This window comes from Asparagus officinalis, chromosome 6 (genome assembly GCF_001876935.1).
Source record: "Asparagus officinalis chromosome 6, Aspof.V1, whole genome shotgun sequence".
Classification (NCBI taxonomy): domain Eukaryota; kingdom Viridiplantae; phylum Streptophyta; class Magnoliopsida; order Asparagales; family Asparagaceae; genus Asparagus; species Asparagus officinalis.
Window position 1 is genome coordinate 46,821,808 of NC_033799.1, and position 26,191 is coordinate 46,847,998.

A 26,191-nucleotide genomic window follows, 5' to 3' on the forward strand; every position below is an offset into this window, starting at 1 on the left:
TTCCCGTCCATAAAGGGGAGATGCACCTGAAAAACACTGACTTACACAATCAGAAGGACAGGGGGTTGGTACCCCTCACAACCTCCCAAGGAGAAATCATGTGGGTCCATCCTGATCTAGTGGGTGACCAACAGTGGACGAATACCTCGTCTAAGAAGAAGGGGAGCAAGGCTAAGTCTTCCAACATGATTAGCCCCTCCGTTACTGAGAACGATGACCACCTCAAGACCCTTACAGATTCAGAAGAGGAGAGGATAGTCCTGGCAGCATACCCGGGGGATAACCCTGGCACTCGGTCTGGAAAGACTTACTTGAAAGACTACGGCCAGAATGTTCAAGAAGTTAAGGAACAGCCCCAAGACGCTGGGGGTTCTGTCCCGAAAAAGCCGGCTGATAAAGGGAAACAAAAAGAACTCCGTTTCAACAGAAATCTCCACCCGGAACATGGGGAGTCGAGCACTCCCTTCCAATTCAATGTCATGGCACAGTTGGCTAACATACCGGCCAGAATCACTCTATATGAGCTCCTGAGGTTGTCCAAAACTACCAAAGAAGCCCTGATCGAAGCCTTAATGCTAACAGCACTCGGCCTATGGGAAAGATCAAACTCAGATGCCAGATCGGAGATCTCAGATCCGAAGTAGCTTGCTACATCATAGATGCGGACACGTCTTATAACCTGTTATTAGGGCGACCATGGATCTATGTGAATCGTGTTGTCCCATCTACATTGCATCAAGTCATGAAGTATGTCAACGATGAAGACGAAGTTCGAACCCGTCATGAAGTATGTCAACGATGAAGACGAAGTTCGAACCCTGATTGCGGAGAAATACCCCTTCAAGGGAGTGGAAAACTTCCACACCGATTCAGTCTTCTACTCAGAGTCGCAAGAGGAAGAAGACGTCGACAGTGGTAATGAGGTAGATATCGAACCAGACCCGGAAGGGAATTGCCCATGGGAGATGAACTTTAATGTAATTGGTCCAGTCGAGAATAATAATAATGTACCGAGTGAGGGCGAGTGGTGCATTAATGAAGATTTTATTTTGGCGTACTTGTCGGATGAATCTTTTAAAGTTGGACAAATAGAGAATGATCATAATGCAGGTACCAGCTCATGGCATACATTGCGTGCAGAAGCATGCCTCACATTGCCAATTAAGTCATCATTCGCTTCCGATGAAGAAGTGGAAGATGCACAAAAGGCTTTCTTCGAAGTCCCGTCTAAAAAGAAAGGGCAAAAGCCGATCCGTCTCGGTAAAGTTAAACCTACACCACTTCGACGGGGAAGCTCAGAAGAAGATGATGGAGTTCCTCAATTTCATTACTATGAACCCAATTCTATACATTTAATGAAACGAATGGGGTATAACTTTAATGAGAAACAGGATTTAAACTTCGGGAAAGGAAGACGAACACCGATTCGAATGTCTCTCACCCCTGAAGGAAAACCTCCGGACTACTATCAAAAAACCGGAAGAGGCGTAGGTTACGTCACAACTCCATCAGCCTCGGAAAATGAAATCAGTAACTACCTGCGTCACGACCATTCATCCGAAACATCCTCATATGAGTCCGACGTTAGTGTTGGACCTTTCTTTAAAAACCTAACTGTGAACATGGTTTCAACTAGTCATCCAGATGAAAGTGTAGGGGGGTGGCGAAGAGTTAGTCGAATTAATCGATGATCCTTAGATTAAATGTCTTAACATCTTGTGGGATATGCGCTTTGAACAACGTGAACCACCCACTGAGGATAAGGTGATCTAGGTCAACATGGGAGATGAATCTAACCCCAAGCCTATCTTTATAGCCGAAGACCTATCATCATCTGAAAAGGAGGACCTTATATCTCTCATCCGAGAATATATAGATGTCTTTGCTTGGAGTTATGAAGATATGCCTGGTCTTGACCCGAAAGTGGCCACGCACCGTCTCAACATCGATCCGGATGCTAAACCCGTTAAACAACAGCAACGCCGGTTTCGTCCAGAGATCATGGAATCAATTGAGTCAGAAGTTAAAAAGCTTATAGACTCGGGCTTTGTTAGGGAAGAGCAATACCCCGACTGGGTGGCCAACATTGTTCCAGTTCCCAAGAAGAACGGTAAGGTCCGGATATGCATTGATTTCTGCGATCTTAACGCAGCTTGTCCAAAAGACAAATTTCCGCTTCCTATCACCGACGTCATGATCGATAACACCTGCGGTTACGAACGAATGTCTTTCATGGACGGATTCTCCGGGTACAATCAGATCAAGATGCACCCGAAAGACGAAAAGCATACTGCTTTTAGAACACCACTGGGGGTGTACTGCTACACGGTGATGCCCTTCGGCCTGAAAAATGCAGGTGCAACTTATCAACGTGCAATGAACACAATCTTTCACGAACACCTACGAAAGAAGATCGAGTGCTACGTTGATGACATAGCAGTAAAGAGTCAATGTAAAGACGATCATCTTGCAGATCTGAAGACTTCGAAGATTCATATCAAATCTTTCAGGGCGTTGCCAACCTTTCTCTAAGCTCATGAAGAAAGGAGTATCTTTTGTCTGGGATGGAGAATGTCAAAAAGCATTCGAGGAGATTAAGGAGTATCTTACCCAACCGCCGGTTCTTGTAGCCCCAATATCAGGAAAGCCGTTCCTGTTGTACGTGAGAGCCATGAAACATTCTCTCGGAGCTTTGTTGGCCCAGAATAATGATCAGGGTCAAGAGCAAGCCATCTATTACCTAAGCAGGACTATGATGGGAGCCGAGCACCGATACAATCCAGTTGAAAAAGAATGTCTAGCTTTGGTATTCGTGGTTCAAAAGATGCGACATTACCTAGTGGGACAAACAATTCACGTCATCTCTAAGGTGAATCCCTTGAGAGTTTTGATGACAAAACCATCATCTCTAAATTGCCGGCTGCCATTCTCTTGTCACAATATGATATGCAGTTTATGCCCCAAAAGGCAGTCAAGGGTCAAGCGTTGGCAGATTTCTTAGCTGATCACCCGGTGTCAGGGACATCTAAGTTGTATGAAGAGTTGCCTGATGAAGTCGCTGAAACTTGCGTTACTCAAGAAACCACGCATGTGTGGAAATTATTCTTCGACGGGGCATCTAAAGCAAACCCTCACAGGGCAATCACTGCCGGAGTGGGAGTCGTACTCGTTTCTCCGGACAGTCACGTAATCCCAAGGGGGTTTTCCCTAATTGAACCATGCACCAACAACGTAGCCGAGTATAATGCCCTACTATTAGGAATGCAATTTGCCAAAGAACTTAATGTTCAGCACCTCGAAGCTTATGGTGACTCCCAGCTCATTGTTAATCAAGTCCGAGGGGAATACGAAGTGCAGCATGAGGATCTCATCCCATATCATATTACAGTACTAAAGCAAGCTAAGAAGTTCAAAGGTTTCTTTATTGAATACATTCCACGAGCTCAGAATGCTTACGTAGATGCTTTGGCCTCGCTGGCAACTTCATTAGCGTTGCCTCCAGGGGTTGAAACTACCATCTCAGTCACGGGACGCGAGTTATACTGTTTCAAGATACCTATGGAGGAGAGCTCCGATGAGACGACGACAGAGGAAGTCTGTACAACCTCGATGGAGTTTGAGGCTAGAGATTGGCGATTCCCGTATATCGACTATGCCATGTACGAAATACTGCCTGATGACCCTAAGGAAGCGGCCACTATCAAAAGAAAGGCCCTCCAGTTCTATTATGATGCGGTTTCTCGAACCCTATATCGTAAATCACACGACGGAGTTTTGCTTCGATGTCTTTCTCGAAAGGAAGCGAAGGAGGCCCTTAAGGAAGCTCACGACGGAATGTGCGGGGCTCATCAGCCCGGAGCTAAATTAGGAGATCGTCTTCGACGAATTGGCTATTATTGGCCAAAGATGTTTTCAGACGCAGTCGACTATGCTAAACGCTGTCACTCATGCCAAATTTATGGAGATTTTATCCATCAAGCGCCAGGAAATTTACATCCTACATCTGCAACCTGGCCATTTGAGATGTGGGGCATGGATATTGTGGGACCAATTTCTCCTCCGACTTCCAAAGGACACTGATTCATTCTGGCCGTGACCGACTATTTCTCCAAATGGGCAGAAGCAATCCCGTTGAAAGAAGTCAAGACTTCGAATGTGATCAAGTTCATTAAACATCATGTTGTCTATCGCTTTGGAGTCCCGAGACGAATAATTCACGACAACGGAACACAATTCGTTAGCTTTGGATTTCAGAGATTCTGTGATAAATTTCGCATCCAAAGTGTTGCATCTACGGCGTATTACCCACCAGCAAATGGTCTTGCGGAAGCTTTCAACAAAACTATAGTAAAGCTTCTCAAAAAGTTTGTTTCCAAAAGCCGATGTGATTGGGATGAAAGACTTGGCGAGTGTTTGTGGGCCTACCGAACAATAGTGAGGACCTCTACCAGAGCTACGCCATTCTCCTTAGTATACGGCTGTGAAGCTGTATTACCACTTGAGATTCAGATCCCGTCTTTGAGAGTCGCGGTCACAACTGGACTGACAGACGAAGAGAAACACCAACGACGCTTGCAGGAACTCGAAGCTTTAGACGACAAGAGACTCCAAGCTCAACAACAGATTGAACTATATCAAGCTCGTATTTCCAAAGCCTACAACAAAAAGGTTAAGGAGCGGATTTTCAAGAAGGGCGATCTGGTTTTGGTCAATCGACGACCCGTGGTGATGACTCACAAAACTAAAGGGAAGTTTAACCCTAAATGGGAAGGGCCTTTTGTCGTTGAGACAGTCTATTCCAACGGAGCTTACCGTCTCATCAATAAGAAAGGCGACAGACTTATGATGCCAATTAATGGGAAGTTTCTTAAGAAATATTACCCGTAAGCTGCAAGTCTCTTGAGTTTGGCTGGGGGTTGCTTATCAAATGTTCGTTTGAGTAAAGAAGTTCTCTTACTTTGTATGTCGTCAAGTTAACATTACACCTCTGACGATTTAAGTTATTGAGAATCATTATAATAAAAGAATTTTCCAAAGTCTTTCAGATAGCTATCAGCATAATCTCTTTGGTGAAAAAGTCCCAATGTTGACTGCGTTTAGTCCTCTTGAACGCAAGTCCTAAGGCTGCGTTCAAAACAAGCCTACAGCGGCGGTCAGTCCTCTTGAACGCAAGTCCTTTGACTGCGTTCAATCCTCTTGAATGCAAGTCCTTTGACTGTGTTCAATCCTCTTGAACACAAGTCCTTTGACTGCGTTCAGTCCTCTTGAACGCAAGTCCTTCGACTGCGTTCAGTCGCAAGACCTATGGCTGCGTTCAAAATAAGTCTACAGTTGCGTTCACACCAACGAACGCACAACATGATCACTTCAACTTCAAGAAGATGTCCTCAATGGGCCCACGTTCAGATCATACAACATAAAGGAATAATTTACAGAAGTTCCAACATCACAACAAAACTGCAACATCCCAGACAAACACAGAAAAATGCAAGAAAAACAGCAGCAGTTCATTTCATGCAGATAATAAGTGTTTGAGGAAGTAGCATAGAGTTATTACAAAATCAAAAGTAAGAGTTGCTGGGGTTTAAAGTAAAGAGAAACTCATAAGATGAGCCCTTGTATTCGATATGGATTTTTCGTGCTTCGCCAGCACCTCTTCTCTAATTCTTTTGTGAAGCTCAGCATCAGAAACCGCAGCAGCAGCAGAGGCCTCCTGTTTTAACACTTCGACAGCCTCCTTCTCAGCCTGAACTTCTGATGCGAGAGTGGCATCCTCAAGGCTGAACTCTTCCTGAGTTATCTCCCCTGCATTCAGTCTGGCCCTGGCTTGGCGACGTTGCTTCTGCAAGTTCCAGATACGAGCCTTCTTCTCTAAAATATCTAGAATTCGGACCCTATCAGCAATCCCCTCCTTCAGCATAGCGTCGCCGATGGCCCATTGGATTTTAGACTCCAAGTCTGTGTGCTGCAGCTCCTCTAGATAACGAGCGGCCCCCGAATATCGATATATCGTCTCGTCAAAGCGCTTAGCGTAGAAGGGATTGACTTCCGCAAGAGCTTTCAACCCTTCCACAATAGGCGCTCGAAACTCAGAGAAAGAGCCCCACCCGTGCATTACAATGCAGAAAACTTGCCTCACCAAGTTTTCTAAACGTCTGGAAAGAAAAAGAACAGAATAGGGAAACAGATGAACCTTCTCATCACACACCCGCTCGAAGTCCTCGTGCGGGAAGATCACAGAGATGGGTGGAATAAGAGGGGCGTCTTCTTGAGATGATCTTTCTCCTTCATCGTCAAACACGATGATAGGATCAGCAGCAGAAGCCCTACCTGGTAGACAAGCCAAAAGCAAAGTCAGAAATCCAGATAAATACAAACGCAGTGATTTAAGCATGCGTCAAGATCAGTCTGAACGCAAGAAAGCTAAACCTGCGTTAAACAGCTATGAACGCAAGGTTTAGACCTGCGTTTAGGATTAAGGGATTAACCCTTCAACTTATCAATAAACACGGAAGTTTTCCTCCGCATTCAAGATCAAAGAACACATGAAGGATTGTTCGTATCTAAAACAAACAAATCTTATCAACAAACACAGAAACTTCTCCATGTGTTCAACATCAAGGGTTTGATTCTGCACTATTAGAATGGACACAAGAAGTTCTTTCAGTCAAGAAGATGAACAGTTTTCATCAAGAGAAATACAAACTCTGTGCACATTCAAGATCGAAACGACGAATTTTATTCGTCATCATCAACCAGAACTCATCTAGAGAGTTTCAAGAAAACCTATTAATGAAGAATGCCTGAAACGAAGAAGGCAGCGGGACTTACCAGGCGTGGGAGGCGTCGACGTCGGCCAGGAAAAGGATTCGAAAACCTTCTTTGACGGCGGGGTAGGGTGCACTGTCTTTTCATCATCGCTCGAGCGAGATCTCTTGGAGGCCATCGCTGGAAGATGAAACGAAACTGCTGAGCAGTTTTTGGAATTAACGAGAAGAAGCTCGTTTCTAATTTCAAGAAGGAAGCCTAAGCGATTAAGACCCTTGATAAGACCGATCAAGGTTATTTATATATATAATTACTGTGGGTAGTATAGAGTCCCAAGACTCCCGCCCAAAGGGGGTCTCTTCGTCTGAGATGGGTTTCATTTTCCACAAGAATTTGAACCCTACCGTCCTCAAAGTTGCTCCAATCGCAACACTCCTAACTTATCGACTCTCGTCAATAGAGCGATAGGTCCCCAAGGTTGCTCCAATCGCAACACTTCTAACTTATCGACTCTCGTCAATAGAGCGATAGGTCCCCAAAGTTGCTCCAATCGCAACACTTCTAACTTATCGACTCTCGTCAATAGAGCGATAGGTCCCCAAAGTTGCTCCAATCGCAACACTTCTAACTTATCGACTCTCGTCAATAGAGCGATAGGTCCCCAAAGTTGCTCCAATCGCAACACTTCTAACTTATCGACTCTCGTCAATAGAGCGATAGGTCCCCAAAGTTGCTCCAATCGCAACACTTCTAACTTATCGACTCTCGTCAATAGAGCGATAAGCCCTCAAAGTTGCTCCAAACGCAACACTTCTAACTTATCGACTCTCGTCAATAGAGCGATAGGTCCCCAAAGTTGCTCCAATCGCAACACTTCTAACTTATCGACTCTCGTCAATAGAGCGATAGGTCCTCAAAGTTGCTCCAATCGCAACACTTCGAACTTATCGACTCTCGTCAATAGAGCGATAGGTCCTCAAAGTTGCTCCAATCGCAACACTTCTAACTTATCGACTCTCGTCAATAGAGCGATAAGTCCTCAAAGTTGCTCCAAACGCAACACTTCTAACTTATCGACTCTCGTCAATAGAGCGATAGGTCCCCAAAGTTGCTCCAATCGCAACACTTCTAACTTATCGACTCTCGTCAATAGAGCGATAAGTCCTCAAAGTTGCTCCAATCGCAACACTTCTAACTTATCGACTCTCGTCAATAGAGCGATAAGTCCTCAAAGTTGCTCCAATCGCAACACCTTCCACTCGTCGACTCTTAACAATAGAGCGACGGGACCACAAAGTGTGCCACGTTAATACTGTATTCCTGGCATTTACATTATTCTTCCAGTATTTAAGGCAAAAGCATAATACAAGAGGAATAAATAGTTGTTGTCGCAATATCAAATTGGTATTTCATTGTTCCATGTCAAAACATGATATGAAAAAGAAACAATAAAAAGCCAAACGGCAACACTACCTTTATTTAAAGGAAAACAAGGTGACCTAAGATAAGTGTTGTTCCTACCAAAAGAACGATACGAAAACAGGCTCATCAATTCATCAGATCAAATGAAGTTAGCTGAGACTTAATGTCAGAAAGTTTTTCTTCATGGTCGGCCCGAACCAGCATCTCGGCCCGTTTCCGAAGCTCGTCCTCACTAGACAGCATGGCAGCTACCTCCTTCTTAGCCTCTTCCAGAGCACCAGCCTTGGCACGGTAATTCACCAGGGAAGCAGCACTTTTGACGTTGAGCTCAGTGACAATAGATTCTTCTCGTTTGAATTGAGCCTTCATCCTAGTCAACTCCACTTCAGCGGCAGCGATCTTCTCTCGCAAATTCTCCAGAGAAGTATTCGAAAGTGTCAGCTCAACTTGTTTTTGAGCATGTAGCTGTTGCAGTTGTTCAACCTCAACCTCTTCCTCAGCTATATGACGTTGAGCGGCTTCATACTTATTGAGTTCTTCGGCTCGAATATCCTCAAAAGTAGATGCAATCTGCGCTTGGATATCAGCGCGACCCAAAGCCTCCAAGAATCTGAGTTGTCCCTCTAGAAGTGAGATGGCTTCCGCGCAACGCTGAACAATATCGACCTCACCTACGAACTTGAGGTTGTTCAAGCCATTTGTGAGCATAGGCTTGTAGGTATCAAAAGTATCTCGCCCTGCTAGCACAACCTCAATCACTTTCTTGGTAAGACTTTCCAAATAGCCAAGAGAAATTTTGAGAAAATTCGGCACGTCCGTGGGACTCGAAGCAGCGATAGGAGACGGTACAGAAACTTCTGAAGATGCAAAGCCAAGTAAAAAACCGGCAAGTGATTTTGGTGTAGTAGCTTGGGAAGGAGTACCAATATCCAGCTGAGATGGGCTCGATTGCAAAGCCATCAGTTCCCCCATTTGAGACGACCTTGGCACATCTACAACCTCCGTAGAAGCTAAAGAAATTGTCAATAAAGTCGTCAATGGGAGAGTCGTCGTTGAGGTCTCCAAACGAGGTGGCTCTGACACCTCAGCCGGTAGTAGCATAAGCTGTTGCGATGAAGGAGGGGTGACAGTACTCGCTTCATGTATCATAGGATCTGTATGAGAAAACTGTTCAAATACAGATTCAAGATTAGTTAAGCCGAAACAAATGATGCTTACCGGTGAGAGGCAGGGGAACGTAGGTTGACGCCTTGTCAGAAAAAGATGGTGGTGGAATATCCCAATCATCAGGATCATCGCTGTCATCACTCAGGTTGTCATCATTCCCTTCATTTCCACTTCGGTCACCATCATCATCTGTAGCATCTGCACCGTCGCTGCGATCCATAGGTTCCTCTTCACATACAGGGGAAAATGCTGGTGCATCTTCAGCGACAATAGGCTTTGCTATGATTCCAGTAGTAGGACTAGGCTGTGAGTCGCCTACAATTGGTAATAACGCAGAAGCGGAAGGAGACTTATCTGTTGCTAAACCTTGCGGGGCAGTCTCTAGAAGTTCTTGGGCAGGAGCTATGTCTTCTGCAACATGAGAGGCAGTGGAGGCAGTATCATGAAGCGTGTCTTCAGGGACAAACTCTGCACCCCTTGCAAAAGATTCATCTCCACGCTCTTCTTCATGCAATGAATGAGCAGAAGAATCATGGCCTCCTAAAGCAGGACCAACTGTGGGGAGACCAGGCCGAGGCGAGATTTCCATAGCAGTCGATTCTTGTTCCTCTTCTCCGATACGCCATGCTTTCTGAGCGTCCGACATAAGCTTGGAAGCAGGAGGTTCAAGTGCTAACTTCCGACGAGCTCTTTTGTCATACTTGGCTTCGTCAACCGGCCCTAGCGCCCTTTTTCCAAGAGCACTCTTACTCCAAGTCAGAATTCTTGAAGGTTCCACCGCATGAGTCTCCGGCACCCTGACCTCTTCCTGAGCTCGCTCCGGTGACTGTTGTTATTCGCCCTCTGTAATTGACTTTTCATATGACAAGTATTCATTGGCATCTCAGGCACAAAACCTTTTAGCCTCTCTTTTCGAAGCATACCATTTGCGGATGGCCTTCAAACAAGAAGTATTCATATTGTAAGCAGAAATCTAAGAAGCGGCCTGGTACCAGGTACAGAAGCTCAAAGAGGTACGGGCATTGGGCATCTTATGTGGTAGTCAGAATTTTGCTCCGGTACAACCAGCCACTGAGTAGAACCAAGCTCTCGCTCCTTCGTACACATTACCTGTGTATGCAAGAGTAGGGTTGGGGTTCCCAACATAGAGCTGATCATAGCCAAATTGCCGAGAAAAACGATAAGGTTGATATGGTTCAATGAAACACTTTCTCCCTTGACGAAAAATAAGATAGCCCGGACGAATATTTATGAGCCACCAAAAGGCACCTCTGCTAAGCATGGTGAAAGAATTCGGTCCCGGAGTGTCTTCATGAAGTTCTCCATACGCGCCACCCTCGAAAGCGGGAAACGTGCAAGCGATCTCATAGTTATAATCCCGTCTCAATATTTCACGGAATTTAACTTGATACCAACCGGCCCATTCAGAGGTTTCTAATTGTTGAACAAGAGGAGTTGAAGTGCCACTTGATTCAGGAGTCGTCATTATCGGGGGACAATGCAAAACAAACCAAGATACTAAATAAATGTATGGCATCGGCACTCGAGGGGTTGGGGTCTGAATGATAGTCTTCCCGTCGGAATCCACTTTCTTGACAGAAACAAATTCGGAAGATAGTTCCCGCAAACCACTTTGTAAGCAGCACACCATGGCTGAAAGAAGATTCAAGGGTCGTCCATAAGCCAATAGAACGGCGGGATACAAAACTTCTACTGTAATAGCATCCACTGGCCTTGTGGGGACCACACAACGCTTCAACCAAAGAGTTAGAAAACCAGCAAACAAAGCCATGTCGGAGATTGGAACTTCTGCCTGATAGTGGAAACTTTCAAACGTGGTAAACGCCGGGAAGACATCCTCCTCAACCTCGCAAGTATAATGAGAAGTTGCGTCATTGATACGTTCCGTGATTTCCTCAAGGGTACTGGCCGTGGTCCTGAACAAGTTCCCAATTCATCGACCGTGGGATAGAAGCGCACTGATAATAAGAAATCGGCCACATCCGCTCCAAATTGGGAAGGAAAAGACGACGATTGTTGACGACTTTCAGCCATTTGTAATTCCCTTCGGACATTCGCTTGGGGTCCATCTTAACAGAATCCCCGAAGAGGAAGGACGGCTTCTTTAAAATTTCACGCTCTGCGGTTTCGAATTTGGCATTTGTAACCAAAGACCTGAGAGTCTCAGGAAAAGCCTGAGTGATGAGTTTTGCCCGTTCCTTGTGGGTATCCTGGAATATGGGATACTCAAAGGCAAAACTAAAGATTGTATTCTTCACCGCACCTCCCGCATGACCAAAGTAATGGTTGAAGGAAAGAGGCTCGTTGGAGTAGCATACTGCAAATAGAAAAATTTAGTCAGAAGAAGTCTAACTCAAGAATCTGAGATTCAGACCTGCGTCCAGATCATCGATGCAGGGTCTCAACCCACATCAAAATTTTTGAACGTAAGATTCAGACCCGCGTTCGGATTCTTGAACGCGGGGTCTTAACCCACATTTAATATTTTGAAAATAAGGTTCAGACCTGCGTTCGGAACGTAGGGTCTCAACCTATACCCAAGATTTTAAACGCGGGGTCTGAACCTGCGTTGAAGTTTTATGAACGATGGAGCTAGCCATGCGTTTCCTTAAAATTGATTACCAGCTCAGAATTATCTCTGGAGCTTAAATACAGACCATCAATCAAGGCTTGGGGATGAGAGACCTTTCAAACCAATTTCCAATGGTTCAATCTTACCATTAGCCGAAGAAACCGGCGACAAAGGCGTGGGGATTTGATCATCACCGGAGGTTCTAGCCGAAGAAGCACCCTGAGCTTCGGCGATCTTCGATCTGGAAGCCACTTTCTTCTTCGGGCCCATGGCAATCGTAGTGAGGAAGACGAAGATTGGCGAGGTATTTAGGAATCTTCCCTTGAAGTGCTGGAGAAGATGAACAGGAGCCCTGTAAAAAAATCAAGCAAAAAGGGGGAAAAAGTCGAATGACTTTCTGATTTGACCTCAATGGCCTATTTATAAACAGCTGTAGCTGTCAAATCGAAGCGGGATTTTAGGCAAAATCTCACCTGAAACGTGATTTTCGCGTTTTCAAAAAGAGGGGTTTCAGTTACCGAACGCACCCTCACGTCCAAACGATAGAACGCATGATATAAGTGTGCGTTCTGGCGACCGAACTCAGCCTATCACATAAAGGGTTAAGATTCCAAGCAATGGCGATATGATCAAAAGAGAAGATAAAGTGAATCCCTCTGAGGTCATCTTCCTGACTAAGCTGGGGATAAAGTCCCTCTTGTACAAGCTTGTGGTTCTCTCCATCAACGATAAGGCCCAATTCATGTCAAGGAATGAGGAGGTCAACGAAAGTGCTCCACTTAACCTGTGAAGTGGTGCATTTGATCAACAAAATCTTTGGGTTCCAAAGTGTTTCGAAAATTCATCCCAGTCAACCGCGAACTTTCGAAAACTTTGGAGGGGGTTCTGTAGGCTGTCTAAAAATAATAATAGAAAGCTGAGTCCCCATCAAACACCGATGATGGAAGTTACAATCTGACGACTTCTAGAAGGCTACGACTTGAAGACTTTCATATACCAAGGAGTTAAAGCAAAGATTACAAAACGACGATCTTTAGCAACGCTCTTACAGGAAGGGAGGATAAATCGATGATCTCTTCAAACCAAGACGTAGAAGCTCTCACTGAATACCTTTGTCAAGATACAATACCAATTCAATCGCCTACGCAGCTCCAACCGCTGCAAACACGAATGCATCTTCTTATGAGAGATGATTGATCTTGATGGCTACGACAACAACATGACTAACATCATATTAGCAACTATTAGAGATGTTGATGAGCAGTGTAATGATTTTAGAAAAGCAGGAAGATCTAGAGAGCTGTGAACAAATATTCGACACACTGAGGAGCACATGGTTAAAACATGAAATTTTAGTGGAGATCGTGACTTGCAGTTGATAAAGTGTTATTGAGATACCTCAATTGTCACAAATGACCTGAATAAGACCTTCTTTATTGGTCATTGGTGTCATCCATATAGGAAGATAGAGAAACCTGAACGCAGCTCATCAACCACAGCTTGAACGCAGCTCATCAGCACCGTCGAACGCAGCTCCAATCGCTGCCAAGCACAACCTGAACGCAGCTCATCAACCACAGCTCGAACGTAGCTCATCAGCACCGTCGAACGCAGCTCCAACCGCTGCCAAGCACAACCTGAACGCAGCTCATCAACCACAACTCGAACGAAGCTCATCAGCACCGTCGAACGCAGCTCCAATCGCTGCCAAGCGCAACCTGAACGCAGCTCATCAACCACAGCTCGAACGCAGCTCATCAGCACTATCGAACGCAGGTCCAATCGCTGCCAAGCACAACCTGAACGCAGCTCATCAACCACAGCTCGAACGCAGCTCCAACTGCTGCCAAGCACAGTCCAAACGCAGCTCCAATCGCTGCCAAGCACAACCTGAACGCAGCTAATCATCGCTGCCCGACGCAGCTCCAATCGTTGCTCGGATGCAGTTCTAACCGACGTCGAACGCAGCTTAATATCGCTGTAAAACGCACCTCCAAAGGCCGCGTTCAAGCACAGAATCATCGTCAGAACGCAAGTCAGCAAACTCAACAGAGTTAGGGATCGGATTTTTGATAATCAGATCGAGGGGTCGTAATATCGCATCGAATTTTGATCACTTGGAGAGGATCTTCTGATCAGATCTTCCAGAATCAGAAGAAGAGGATTGATTCCTTACACAGTCTGGGGAATCAACATCCATTGAGAATTCCAGATCTTCGAATACTTGGCCTATTAACCGAATCATTTTCGGTTCGAACAACTCTAATACTGTCGTTAGAGTTTGTTGCTTATTCTGAATCATAAAACTCGTCAAGAGTTATCAACAAGACAAGACCGTTGTTCCAGTGACACAAGACGTCAGATCGTCAACGAGAAGCAAACTCGACGCGAACAATCGAGGGAGGCATCTCATCGCTACCAGGAAGAACCCAGAATTAAACAAAGGAGAGAATCCAGATCATTCTCTTCTCTTTTGTAATCAGGAATTCAAATTGTAATCGAGAGTTGAGAGAATTGTAATCATTCTTTTTCTAAACAGTTAGAGAGAATAAAATCAAGTATAATTCTTTTCTTATTTTCTTGTTACAAAATTTCCAACAAACAGCGGATAACGCTATATGAGTTGATGCGGCTGTCTAAAGAAACTAGAGAAGCATTGCAAGAGGCCTTGGCCGATTCAGAAGCATTCCTCACTCAGATCAAACCGGCGCCTGAGGAACTAGAACTGTTAGCTCAACAGTGCAATGTGGCAACTAAGAACATTCCCTGCATCACCTTTACCAAAGAAGACATGCAGACGAAGAATTCAAACCATGATCGGCCCTTGTATTTTCTCGGGTACATTGGCTCCAGCGAGGTCAACCGAATCCAAGTAGATCCGGGTTCCGCTGTGAGCATTATGCCGCTTCGCCTAATGCATAGCCTTGGCATTCCAGTCAGCAAATTGGCGTCTACAGGCACAGTCATTTACGGATTCAACACCAGCGGGTCAAGGCCTTTGGGGAAGATCCGAATAAAATGCCAAATGGGCGATCTGAAGACGGAGGTCACGTGTTACGTGATAGATGCTGAGACATCCTATAATTTACTATTGGGTCGGCCTTGGATCCATAGTAATGTTATAGTTCCCTCCACCTTACATCAGTGTCTGAAATATGTCGACACTGATGGAAGGGTCAGGACGGTGGTCGCAGATAAGCAACCATTCAAAGGGTATGAGAATTACTTCACTGATTCTCTCCTTTATGGTAACGAATCTGACACGGAACCATCGATCCAAGGCACGGACAGCGGAGAAGAAGCTGATTCCGAGGCCGGATTCGATTACAATGGCGATTTTGTTTTAAATGACATTGTACCCTTTGTAATCAATCTTGATGATGAACAATCGTCAGATGGCGGTTGTAACTGGCAACTTGCTGATATTGAAATAAATCATGATTTAGAGTACTCCTTGTCTCTTAATGATGCGATGAAGGGATTATATGATAACCCAGATTTATGTATGCCACTCCGATCATCTTATGTAACGAAGAGAAGTCTCCAGCATTCTTTTGGAACAACCCGAATTATTCCTGCCAAGGTAGGGGGACAAAAGGAAGTGATTTATGGTAAAGGAGAAAATCTTCCGTTGCCAGATCATTTCCTAAGAGAAGACGAGGATGAAGACAAATCTGGTCTGCATAGTCCGGAAGCGCGCAAGCTCATGGAAAAGCAGGTGTACGATTTCACACTCGGAGAAGGTTTATACTTCGATCGAGGATCCCGTATCCCAGTCAAAGCGGCATACGTACCAAAAGGAAAACCCGGTGACTATTACCGTCACAAGAGAGGCTTAGGCTATGTCTCATCAGATGACGAATGTGGTTGGCAAATTATCGATCAAATTGCTAACAAAGCTAAGGATTGGTACTTGCCAGATTCTTCAGCTGAGGATGGGTACTTGCCAGAGTTTCAGGTTGGGGATTTGGTTATGCTGAAGGTATCGCCTATGAAAGGCATGCAGCGATTCAGGAGGCGAGGAAAGCTTGCGCCGAGATATATTGGACCTTTCAGGATTTTGGAGCGCATTGGAGCGGTGTCATACAGACTAGATCTTCCAGCATCTATGTCTAGTGTACACAATGTGTTCCATATCTCTATGCTCAAGAAGCACTTGCATGATGAGGAGCAGCAGCGAGTGTTGGATGCACCGGAGATTGAGCTTCGAGATGATTTGACTACTATTAAGAGTGTCTATACTTGCTAGAGAGGACAAGAGGCTCAGGAACAAGGTGATTCCATTGGTGAAAGTTCAATGGAACCGAAGTGGAGTTGAGGAAGCTTCTTGGGAGCGCGAGGAGGACATGCGGCGCGACTACCCACATTTGTTTGATCAGGTAAATAAATTTCATGACAAGTACCTTATAATATGTTGATATCCTTGGTTATATATAATTAACACTAGAATGAGAATACCTTCGCCACATTCTTAATCTTTTGGAACACATGGTATATGTATGGGGGGTTCTTTGTTTGGATTTTTCACCCGACGTACTAGTTCCACTAGATTAGGGCTTGAGCGAGGATGTTATCATTTTAGACGGTTAAGTATAAATATCCATAAACGCTCATCTAGAATCTCACATTTCGAGATGAGTATGATTTTCGAATTTTAAGGACGAAATTCTTTTAAGGGGGGAAGAATGTAGAACCCCGTAAATTTATTAATGAATATATTGAGTTATTAGTGGTAAACATTTCTTTTGCGACGAATAACCATATATATGTTAAATAAATGTGATAAGTAGTGTTTGGGAGCCTAGCAAGAATTTCTATGTTAGAGAAATCAAGGGGATTGATCAGCATGTGATAGAAGGCATAGCAGGCAGTTGTTCTGCTGTGCGGTCGACCGCGATGTGCGCGGCGGTCGACCGCACAGCAGTCGGGCACACAGGAGACTTTTCTCCTGCTGTGCGGTCGACCGCGCAAGGCGCGGCGGTCGACCGCACAGCAGACAGAGAGTTTTTCTGTGTTGGGTCTTAATGGGTTTCGGGTCGGGTTCGGGTCGGGTTGTGGGGTTAGTATATATACTATCATACCCTAAAGAGCCCCATTTCTCATCTGAAATCAGAACCCTAGCCCCCTCTCTCCCCCTCAAACCCTAGTTCTCACTTCTTGGTGATTTGGGAGAAGCCTTGAAGGGATTTCCAGCGAACTCTTGGTGGATTCAGCGTGGGGGGCCATCTTCCTTCAGATCTAGGGCGTTGTTTTCATCAGAGGCGAGTAACATCTCGCCCAACTTCATCCCTTTTCAGTTTTATGCTTGGCAACCTGAGCAGAGTTTCTGCAGGCCATCGGTCGACTGATCCGTCGACCGACGGGCATATTTCCAGTCATCAGTCGACTGATCAGTCGACTGACGAGCTGGTTGTGTTTTCTCAGCTTCTCGGTCGACTGGTCAGTCGACTGGTGAGCTGAGGCTATACTGCCTGAACTTCATCAGTCGACATATGAGTCGACTGACGTCATCAGTCGACACATCAGTCGACTGATGAGCTGTTTTACAGATTTTTGATCTGTTTGAGTTGTCTTTCGGGGTCGCCTCGATAACCTAACCCTAGCTTATCATGTAAATGATTTACCTGTACATGTGGGTTGACTTTTGACTTAAGTTTAGACACGTACATCGGGATACGTGCGAGTTTAGAGTTGGTGTATTCTTCCACATATGCTAGTGATAATTACATTTCTTCATTTATAGTCTACGTGTTGGACAATGCATTATTTTGATCCATGTGTTGGATACTCACCATCTGGGTCCATGTGTTGGACATGCACTCTATTCAGTCCATGTGTTGGACCTGCAGCGCTTTTAGTCCATGTGTTGGACATTTTTTTTGCCAAACCTTGAGCATGGTGCACATTTGAGTTTTGGAACACGACATTTTGATACCGTTAAGACATGATAGCTACCTAGACTGGGTATGACACTTATGTAGAATACGACATGATATTTATGACGTGGGACACTACATGATACTCTATTTATGTTCTGAGATGGGTTGTCTTCCCTTTTATTTATTTCTGTTCACGTATTAGACTCCGGGTTTGGTACTTAGGAATTTTCAATTTAGGATACAAGGTATATATATGAGGGTTTCCTTGTTTGGATTATTTCGCTCGACGTACCTATGCCCGTGTTGAAACTCCCTAAGTACTAAAGCCCATTGTTTATTTCTTTTGGATAATTGCTTATATATATATATGTTTTGTGATAACTGTATTTTCTTATACAACAAGCCCTCTCCCTTGGGGTTGGTTGTGATGTTGCTCGCTAGCGCTTTGACGCTCGTTGTCCCTCCCCCTTTCAGGTTACGAGCCAGGAGCCCGGAGAGTCGCAGGTTGATGACGACACACTTTAGTGTTCGACTATCTATTCTAGTTATGTTTTATTTAGGAGCTCCACTATAGACCTTGTTTAGACAGTTGAGGACTTTATTTCTAGATGTTGTAAAGGCTGTGTGCCTTATTTCCTTTACTCAGACTTGTTGTATTTGGGATGTATTAAGAACTCCAGTTTGTTCATTTCAGACATTGACTTTATATTCCTGTATGTCGGATGATGAAATACTATTTTTATCTCTACCATTTTCATCAGTTATCTCTTGTAGTATCTTTCACTTGCTTTGTATCTACACCTGTTATTGACTCACTAGAGTGATAGAATTATGATGGTGAAACATGTTATTGCACGGTGTGGTGCATGGCAGGTTTGACATTCTTGGTTTCACCTCGGACTGCAGCCTTGTGTGAACCCAGGGGCGTCACATTTAGACAAGGAGAACTGAATAAGTACCTCCAAGTCCTCCACACGTAAAGGGATGCTAGTGGAAAGCATAATTTCTTCTGGAAGGATCTTCTTGCAACGAGACAACCGGAATACATCAACTCCATTCTCGCGTTCTGCATGATTTCTATCACCATTTTGTACATGTGAACTATGATGTTGGCGCTTCCTCACTAATTCTAATGCTTGAGCAGATGCCACCTCTGTTCCAATATTGACAGACCTCTCTCTATTGTAGCAGAGTTCATATCTACAAGCAAAGGTTGCAGAAAAAGAAAAGATAGACTAAGGTATCTACCATATTTAAATCTTGATGCGTTGTACAAGTCCGCAGGCACCTCAGATCAAAACTCATATTACAAGTCACTTGTCAAAAGAAGTGAGACGAAATTCCTTTATAGGGGAAAACGAGATACTAAGATGATACTGAATTGTGAATAACTAAAGCTAAAACATAGTTTGTTCTTAGTGTTAGCCTAAACCCCTGGTCTCACTTTTATCTCTATACCTATTCTGGAGCCAAGCCCAGATCCTGACCTACCAAATATCAACACCACAATGCTCTGATTCCTATCATGGCTCATTGTGACAAAATACCAAATATCAGTATTTGAAGATTTTACTTCGTTGGTTAATTAGATGCAAAATGAACTTTCTTACCAGTTCATTTTTTATTTCCTCCAATGATTGCTTATCCAATTTGTCAATACTAGAACACACTGTTCTGAATTTTTCAGAAGGCACACCATATATCTCCAACATCACATCCAGAAACTTTTGGTGTTTCAGCTTTATCTGCAATAACAAAAGGATTTTGTGAACAATCAGGGCATAATTCAAGAATGTTCAAACAACTGCATCTATACAAGACAGAAAATATATCAACAAACGTGCAAATGAAAGCTTTTTGTATATCAAAGTTATATTCATGTGTTCCATAAAAGGCAATATAACAGTAATTGATGTAAAGAGTACCTCAAAATCACCTATATTGAGGTCATTCAATAGTCCAGTCAGAACTTTAATAACCTTAAAATCAGGTTCCATTATTTCATATTGACCAGCGATATCAAAGTCACACAAGTAGAATTCACAACACCTCCCTTATGATGGATTATCTCTTCTGTACACTTTAGCTATTTGGTACCTCTTCAACGCACTGATATTGTTCATTGCAAGGTATCGTGCAAATGGGACAGTCAAGTCATATCGTAGAGAACAAATTTCACCACCCTGAATATAATTCCAGGCCATATATATACTATATCCAAAGTTGATGCTAACAAAAACAATCCACAAATTTAAAAACTACTAAAATCCGAATTTGTTACTAATTCAATCAAATTCATAGACCTCCTACAAATAAAGATCAAATTTCTGAGCCTAAACAAGACAAACACAACCTTAAAGCCCTATATATCTCCAAAAGTTTTACTCCAACATGAAAGCAAACAAAGGAACAAATTCGTGCACAAAAATTCAAGAATGAAATCAGAAATATGAAAACTGATGACCCTAACCTCCTAAAAAATCCAAACTTGAGGATCAAGAGAGACATCCCACAAATATGAAATATGCAAACTTTAATGACAACAAAAACAACCCAACTAATCTAAAACCCGCCAACGTCCAAATTCGATACAAATTCAAGCAAATTCAAGACAAAGCTCGAGAAATTTTTTTTCACCTGAAGGTGAAAGCTCGAGAGCCCGTTGACAGAGAGAACCCTCCTGGGCTCACTGAGACAGAGCGCAGGAAACCCCTCAGCGTCGACGACGAACTGGGCCCCAACGCCGATGGGCCAGCCATCGTGGGTCAGTGCCGAGAGGGTCCCCGACGACGAGAGCTCCATGATCTCCCTCGAGTTCTCGGCCGGGGAGGGTTTCGAGCGGAGATCGATGGAGGGAGGAGATGAGGTCGGGGTCGATACGACAGAGGATTTGGGGTTGAAGGGAGGGGTTTTGAGGAGGCGGGAGAGGTGGTGGAGGCCGTGGAGGGAGGGCTCAGGGGGTGAGGTTGAGGAGGGAGAGGGAGAGGAGGGGGAGGCGGTGGAGGGAGTAGGAGCTTGGAGGTTAAGATTTGGGGGATGAGGTGGGGTGTTATTGAAAATTTAGATTTTAGGGATGAAAATTCCGATTTTGGAGGGAAAGGAGGGCAGTGGGGTTTTGACGGGTTTATTTTTTTTAAATGGTCAGTTATTCTAGACGAAAATTTCCGTCTAGAATGTATTCTAGACGGAAATTTTCGTCTAGAATACCTGGTTATTTTCAAAAAATAAAAAATAAAAAATAAAGGAATCGTCTAAGATACTATTCTAGACGGATTTTTCCGTCTAAAATGTTTTATTCTAGACGGAATATTCTAGATGGAAAATTTCCGTCTAGTTTAATACATTCTAGATGGAAAAAATTCCGTCTAGAATATTCCGTCTAGAATACGTGATTTTCTACTAATGCCTATTCTACCTAAAATCAAATTTGGTTTGGACTATGGGAGGGGTAGCTCAAACTAAGATTAGTTTAGTGACCACTATTTGGCCTTACAAAATTAGGCCTGCATTGGCTCAGTTTTTTTCCAAACGTCATGTCTTAGTTTTAAAAGATGGCCAAACACACCCTTCGTATTGCTTTTAGTTTTTTGTTCAAAATTGAACTTTAGAATAAACTGAAAATGTTTCGTGGCAACTTTTTTGGTTGGAAAAAGCAGTTAACAACCAACATTCGGGGAAAAACTTTCTACTAATCCATCACTTTCTACAAAAAGAAAAATATTAGTGAAGTGTTGGAAATTTATCAAATAATTAAGATTATAGCATGCAGATAAATCCAAAAAATTAAACAATTAAAACTGGCCTGAACGGGAGCAGTCGTGTATTCACTGCCCTAGAATATTGAGAACCCGCCTATCGCCCTGGCGCAGATGGTTCCCTCCCCCCTAGCGGTAAAAACCCCCGGAAACGACCGGCCTCCACACTCGGGCGAGAGTGCAGAGCTTCAGCTCAGATGAAGGAAGTTGCCCATAAAATAAAACTAAAATGTAGATGAAAATAATATGTAGGGGAGAGAAGAAAAAAAAGAGAAACTTGTTGTATATTTTCCTTATTATTTTGAGCTCATCATATGGATATATATATATATATATATAGGGTTGGAAAAGACGTTACAAAACCCGTAATTAATTCTGTAATATTCGTCATAAATTTTGTAACGTTCCCCATAATTATATATCCGTTACACATATTTTAATTGCATGTTTTAATTACAATATTTATTATAATTCATGAAGGCAAAATTGCCTTTTGTTAACAAAATATCTAACAGTCCCCCCCAAAAGGCAATATTGACTGAAGACTCAGAAATCAATAAATAAATCAAGAAATCATAAATCAAATATAGGTTGGGCAATCTTTCGTATCGTGAATTCAGGAGAGGTAGCTTTCGGCTTTGAACCTTTCCTTAGTGAGTTTATCGCCACCTGAGGGACATAATGGACTAGGCCTTAAATTAGGCCCCTTTAATCAGGTATTGATTAAAACACACACAATACGCTTCATCTATTGAGTAAAGCGGGTTGAGCGTTAAAGGCCATGCTCACAATAAACCGACTCATGAGAGTTTCTAGGGGTTAGCCCAGCCCCCCCTAACCACGGCCATCACGGTTCCTCTCACGTAGGTAAGTCCTCAAAGGGTACTACAGCTATTTATTTAATACCCCCCATAATACACGCGTTGGACTTATTAAGAGTAAAACTCAGCCTAGCCAGCTGTATCATAAGAGCATCGTCATCATAGAGAAGGGGTAGTAGCAAATGCTACATAATGATATATAAATATATCTAGGTCGATGCTCCACACGAGTGTCACTAGTCCAGCTTGTTTCTACCACATTGAACCGACATTGGGACTACGTCTCCAAATAAGGATTGGGTTGCCGCTGTCAGTGACCTCATCTATGGGCTTAACCCCATCTCCCTCGATGAATTCAGGACCACACTCCTGGATAATCCCTTAGTCAAAGGGTCATCAAGATTCTTTTCACAGACTTTACAAAGTCTAGAATCATAACTTTGCCTAGCAGGCGTTGTATTTATTTATCAAGTTCTTATTTTGTAATTAGTCCATCATATTGTTTGAAATTGACATTAGGTCATGATCTATGATCATAAAAGATCATAGTCTATGTCTGAAGAGATTGACCTTAATATCTGAACATTTCAAACTAATGTGGAACTAAAAATTCTGCAGTTATGCATATGCACATACATGAATGAAATTAATAATAGATACATGCAGAGAATAATAGGATTTCGTATCTTAATAAAATATTTTTGTAGCTTAAAATATATTTCATACTTCATAATTCAAATGCATAAAATTTTTAAAATTCTTCTATTATAAGAGGTTACAAATTGGTTGCCTACAAAGGAGACCGTCCAAATTTAAATCGGTTGCCTACAAATGAGACCTTCCAAATTTAAATTGGTTGTCTACAAAAGAGACCTTCCAAATTTATGTTGTCATTTTCTAGTACCACCTCTTATACAAATAATAATAATAATAATATTTGTACATACGTGCTTTAAAATTTTCAAGTGCATTCTTGCATAAAACCTTGCAATTAATCATGTAACAAATGCAAGTTATCCAAAAGATATATGAACATTTATTACAATATTCATCAAAATGCAATAAAAGTGATAAACTTTACATTTGAAGGTTTGAAATATAATCCACCATATAAAATAGAATTTTAAAAAATGCACCTCTTTGATTTGTTCGCTCATATATTGATCATTTATCATTAGGCAATATATGATGCAAGAAGCGTAATTAAATAAATGCATATGAATTTTTCTCATAATTCCGGTCCTCTTATTCCAAACCAAAAAGTCCTAAAGTGAAAAGATTAAAGTTTTACCCGGGTAGTTAGCCAGGTAAGGATAGTAATAGAGGTTGATCAAAGATCAATTAAGTACCTCGTTCCTTGCAGAGCGCGTTACGCAACCCTTAAACCTTGCCTTAGACACCAACTAATCCAAGAAAACTTGAATCGGTTCACTCAATGAGTTTTTGTTCCTTAACAGTATATAGAAACTTTAAATTATTTCCTGCAATCATTTAAATTGCCTAGCAATTATACTGCAAACATATGATGGATAAGGCCGAGGAGGGGTTTACCTATTGATGTTCGAACCTCATGATTTTCATGTCTTGAGAGTAAAAACTCATCTGCTGCAGACAACTGCCACAGAAGTTGCTGAACAAATTTGCATTCACTTTTACCACCTTCTGTACTAAGCTTATTAGATGCATAAATACACTAATGTATGAAATTATTAATAGAAGGCATCATATTATTGATAGCTTAAAGAAATAAAAGTATTAAACCATGAACAAATCCAGATATTTCAAAGCATCTATGCATCTAGAGTTTGTTCTCTTTATTCTTGTCAAAACAATGTACATGAGACTTTCAATAATAAATTACAAATGCGTGCATATAATCAAAATAAGGTTTAATGACAACAACAAACAAGTTGTAATTAACGGTCAAACTTAATTAGTAATAATTAATTACAATTTAATTAATAACAATTAAATTAATGCAATAAATGCAATAAATAATAGTAATTAAAACAATTAATTACAGATTTAGCTATTAAGAGATCATAATGATTGCTGCTATGTAAAATAAACAATTTACACATTCACATAAATTATGCAAAATGTCGAACAGGACTTACACTTTTACTCTTTATGAATGGCATTGTAATTTGCTACAGTAACTATCATGAAAACTTAATTGCTATAGTGACATTAATTAATTATAATTAATCATAGCAATTAAAATAAAGTAAAAAAATGGTTACAGAAACCGTATTTTCCTAGAATGAACATTAATTGCATTTTTATGAACAAGGAAAATGATTCTCTATGTAAACAGTAAACAGATTTTTAATGAACAGTAAATTTTTTACTATAAAATGAAAAGTATGGTTTTAAATTAACAAACCGAAACTGTTAAAAAAAAACTGTTACATAGGGAAACAAATGGATTAGATATCACTTTGTGAGCATGTGATCACATTGCTATGAGCTTGATGGTTATCATGCATGCAACCAACATAATAATGTTTGTGGGCATATTATAAGCTTTAACTGACGCATGATATTGATATGATCACAAGGCTGTAACACATTATTCATGTAGCGTTACAAATGAAGTTATTCAACAAAAAAAATAGTTAATAATTTTTTTAAACAGAAAGAAGTATATATTTTTCGGATTTAAATCAAAAGCTATAAACATCTCAATCTTCTAGATTGTTGGAAATTTATCAAATAATTAAGATTATAGCATGCAGATAAATCCAAAAAATTAAACAATTAAAATTGGCCTGAACGGGAGCAGTCGTGTATTCACTGCCCTAGAAGATTGAGAACCCGCCTATCGCCCTGGCGCAGATGGTTCCCTCCCCCCTAGCGGTAAAAACCCCCGGAAACGATCGGCCTCCACACTCGAGCGAGAGTGCAGAGCTTCAGCTCAGATGAAGGAAGTTGCCCATAAAATAAAACTAAAATGTAGATGAAAATAATATGTAGGGGAGAGAAGAAAAACAAGAGAAACTTGTTGTATATTTTCCTTATTATTTTGAGCTCAACATATGGATATATATATAGGGTTGGAAAAGACGTTACAAAACCCGTAATTAATTTTGTAACGTTCGTCATAAATTTTGTAACGTTCCCCATAATTATATATCTGTTACACATATTTTAATTACATGTTTTAATTACAATATTTATTATAATTCATGAAGGCAAAATTGCCTTTTGTTAACAAAATATCTAATATGAAGTACCAATATTATTGGTTCTATCTTATCATACTTTTCACCTGGTGACTTCAGTCAGGCCTAGGATCCTTGAGAAAGTCCTAAAGGTCGTAATGGCAACATTCGTCGAAAATCTAAATTGTTTCAGTTCAAGAGACCATTCACCGCGATACAAATTTTGCATGTCTTTACCAGTTCTATTATTATATACAATACAGTTGTTCAAGGTGAAATATTGGAATAACAGTACGTATTCATTTATTTGTTCACGGGAAAATACAAACATGTACATATATCAATCAAATCTCACATGAACTACTATTACAGACATAAATTTTATGAGATATACGGGGAAAGTTCTACATTCTGGAACAACAGTAAAAAGTCCTTTTATTATTATAAAAACAAATAGAGACGAGAGGAAGTCATACATACTATTGATGGTCTATCTAAACTAAAGAAAAAAAACTATTGTTAGAAAGCATGTTTGGTAACTTTAGATTACAATCTACCTAGATTATAATTGTCACGCGCCTATGCGGAAGCGTTGCACGCACACACAACGAACTTGTGATCA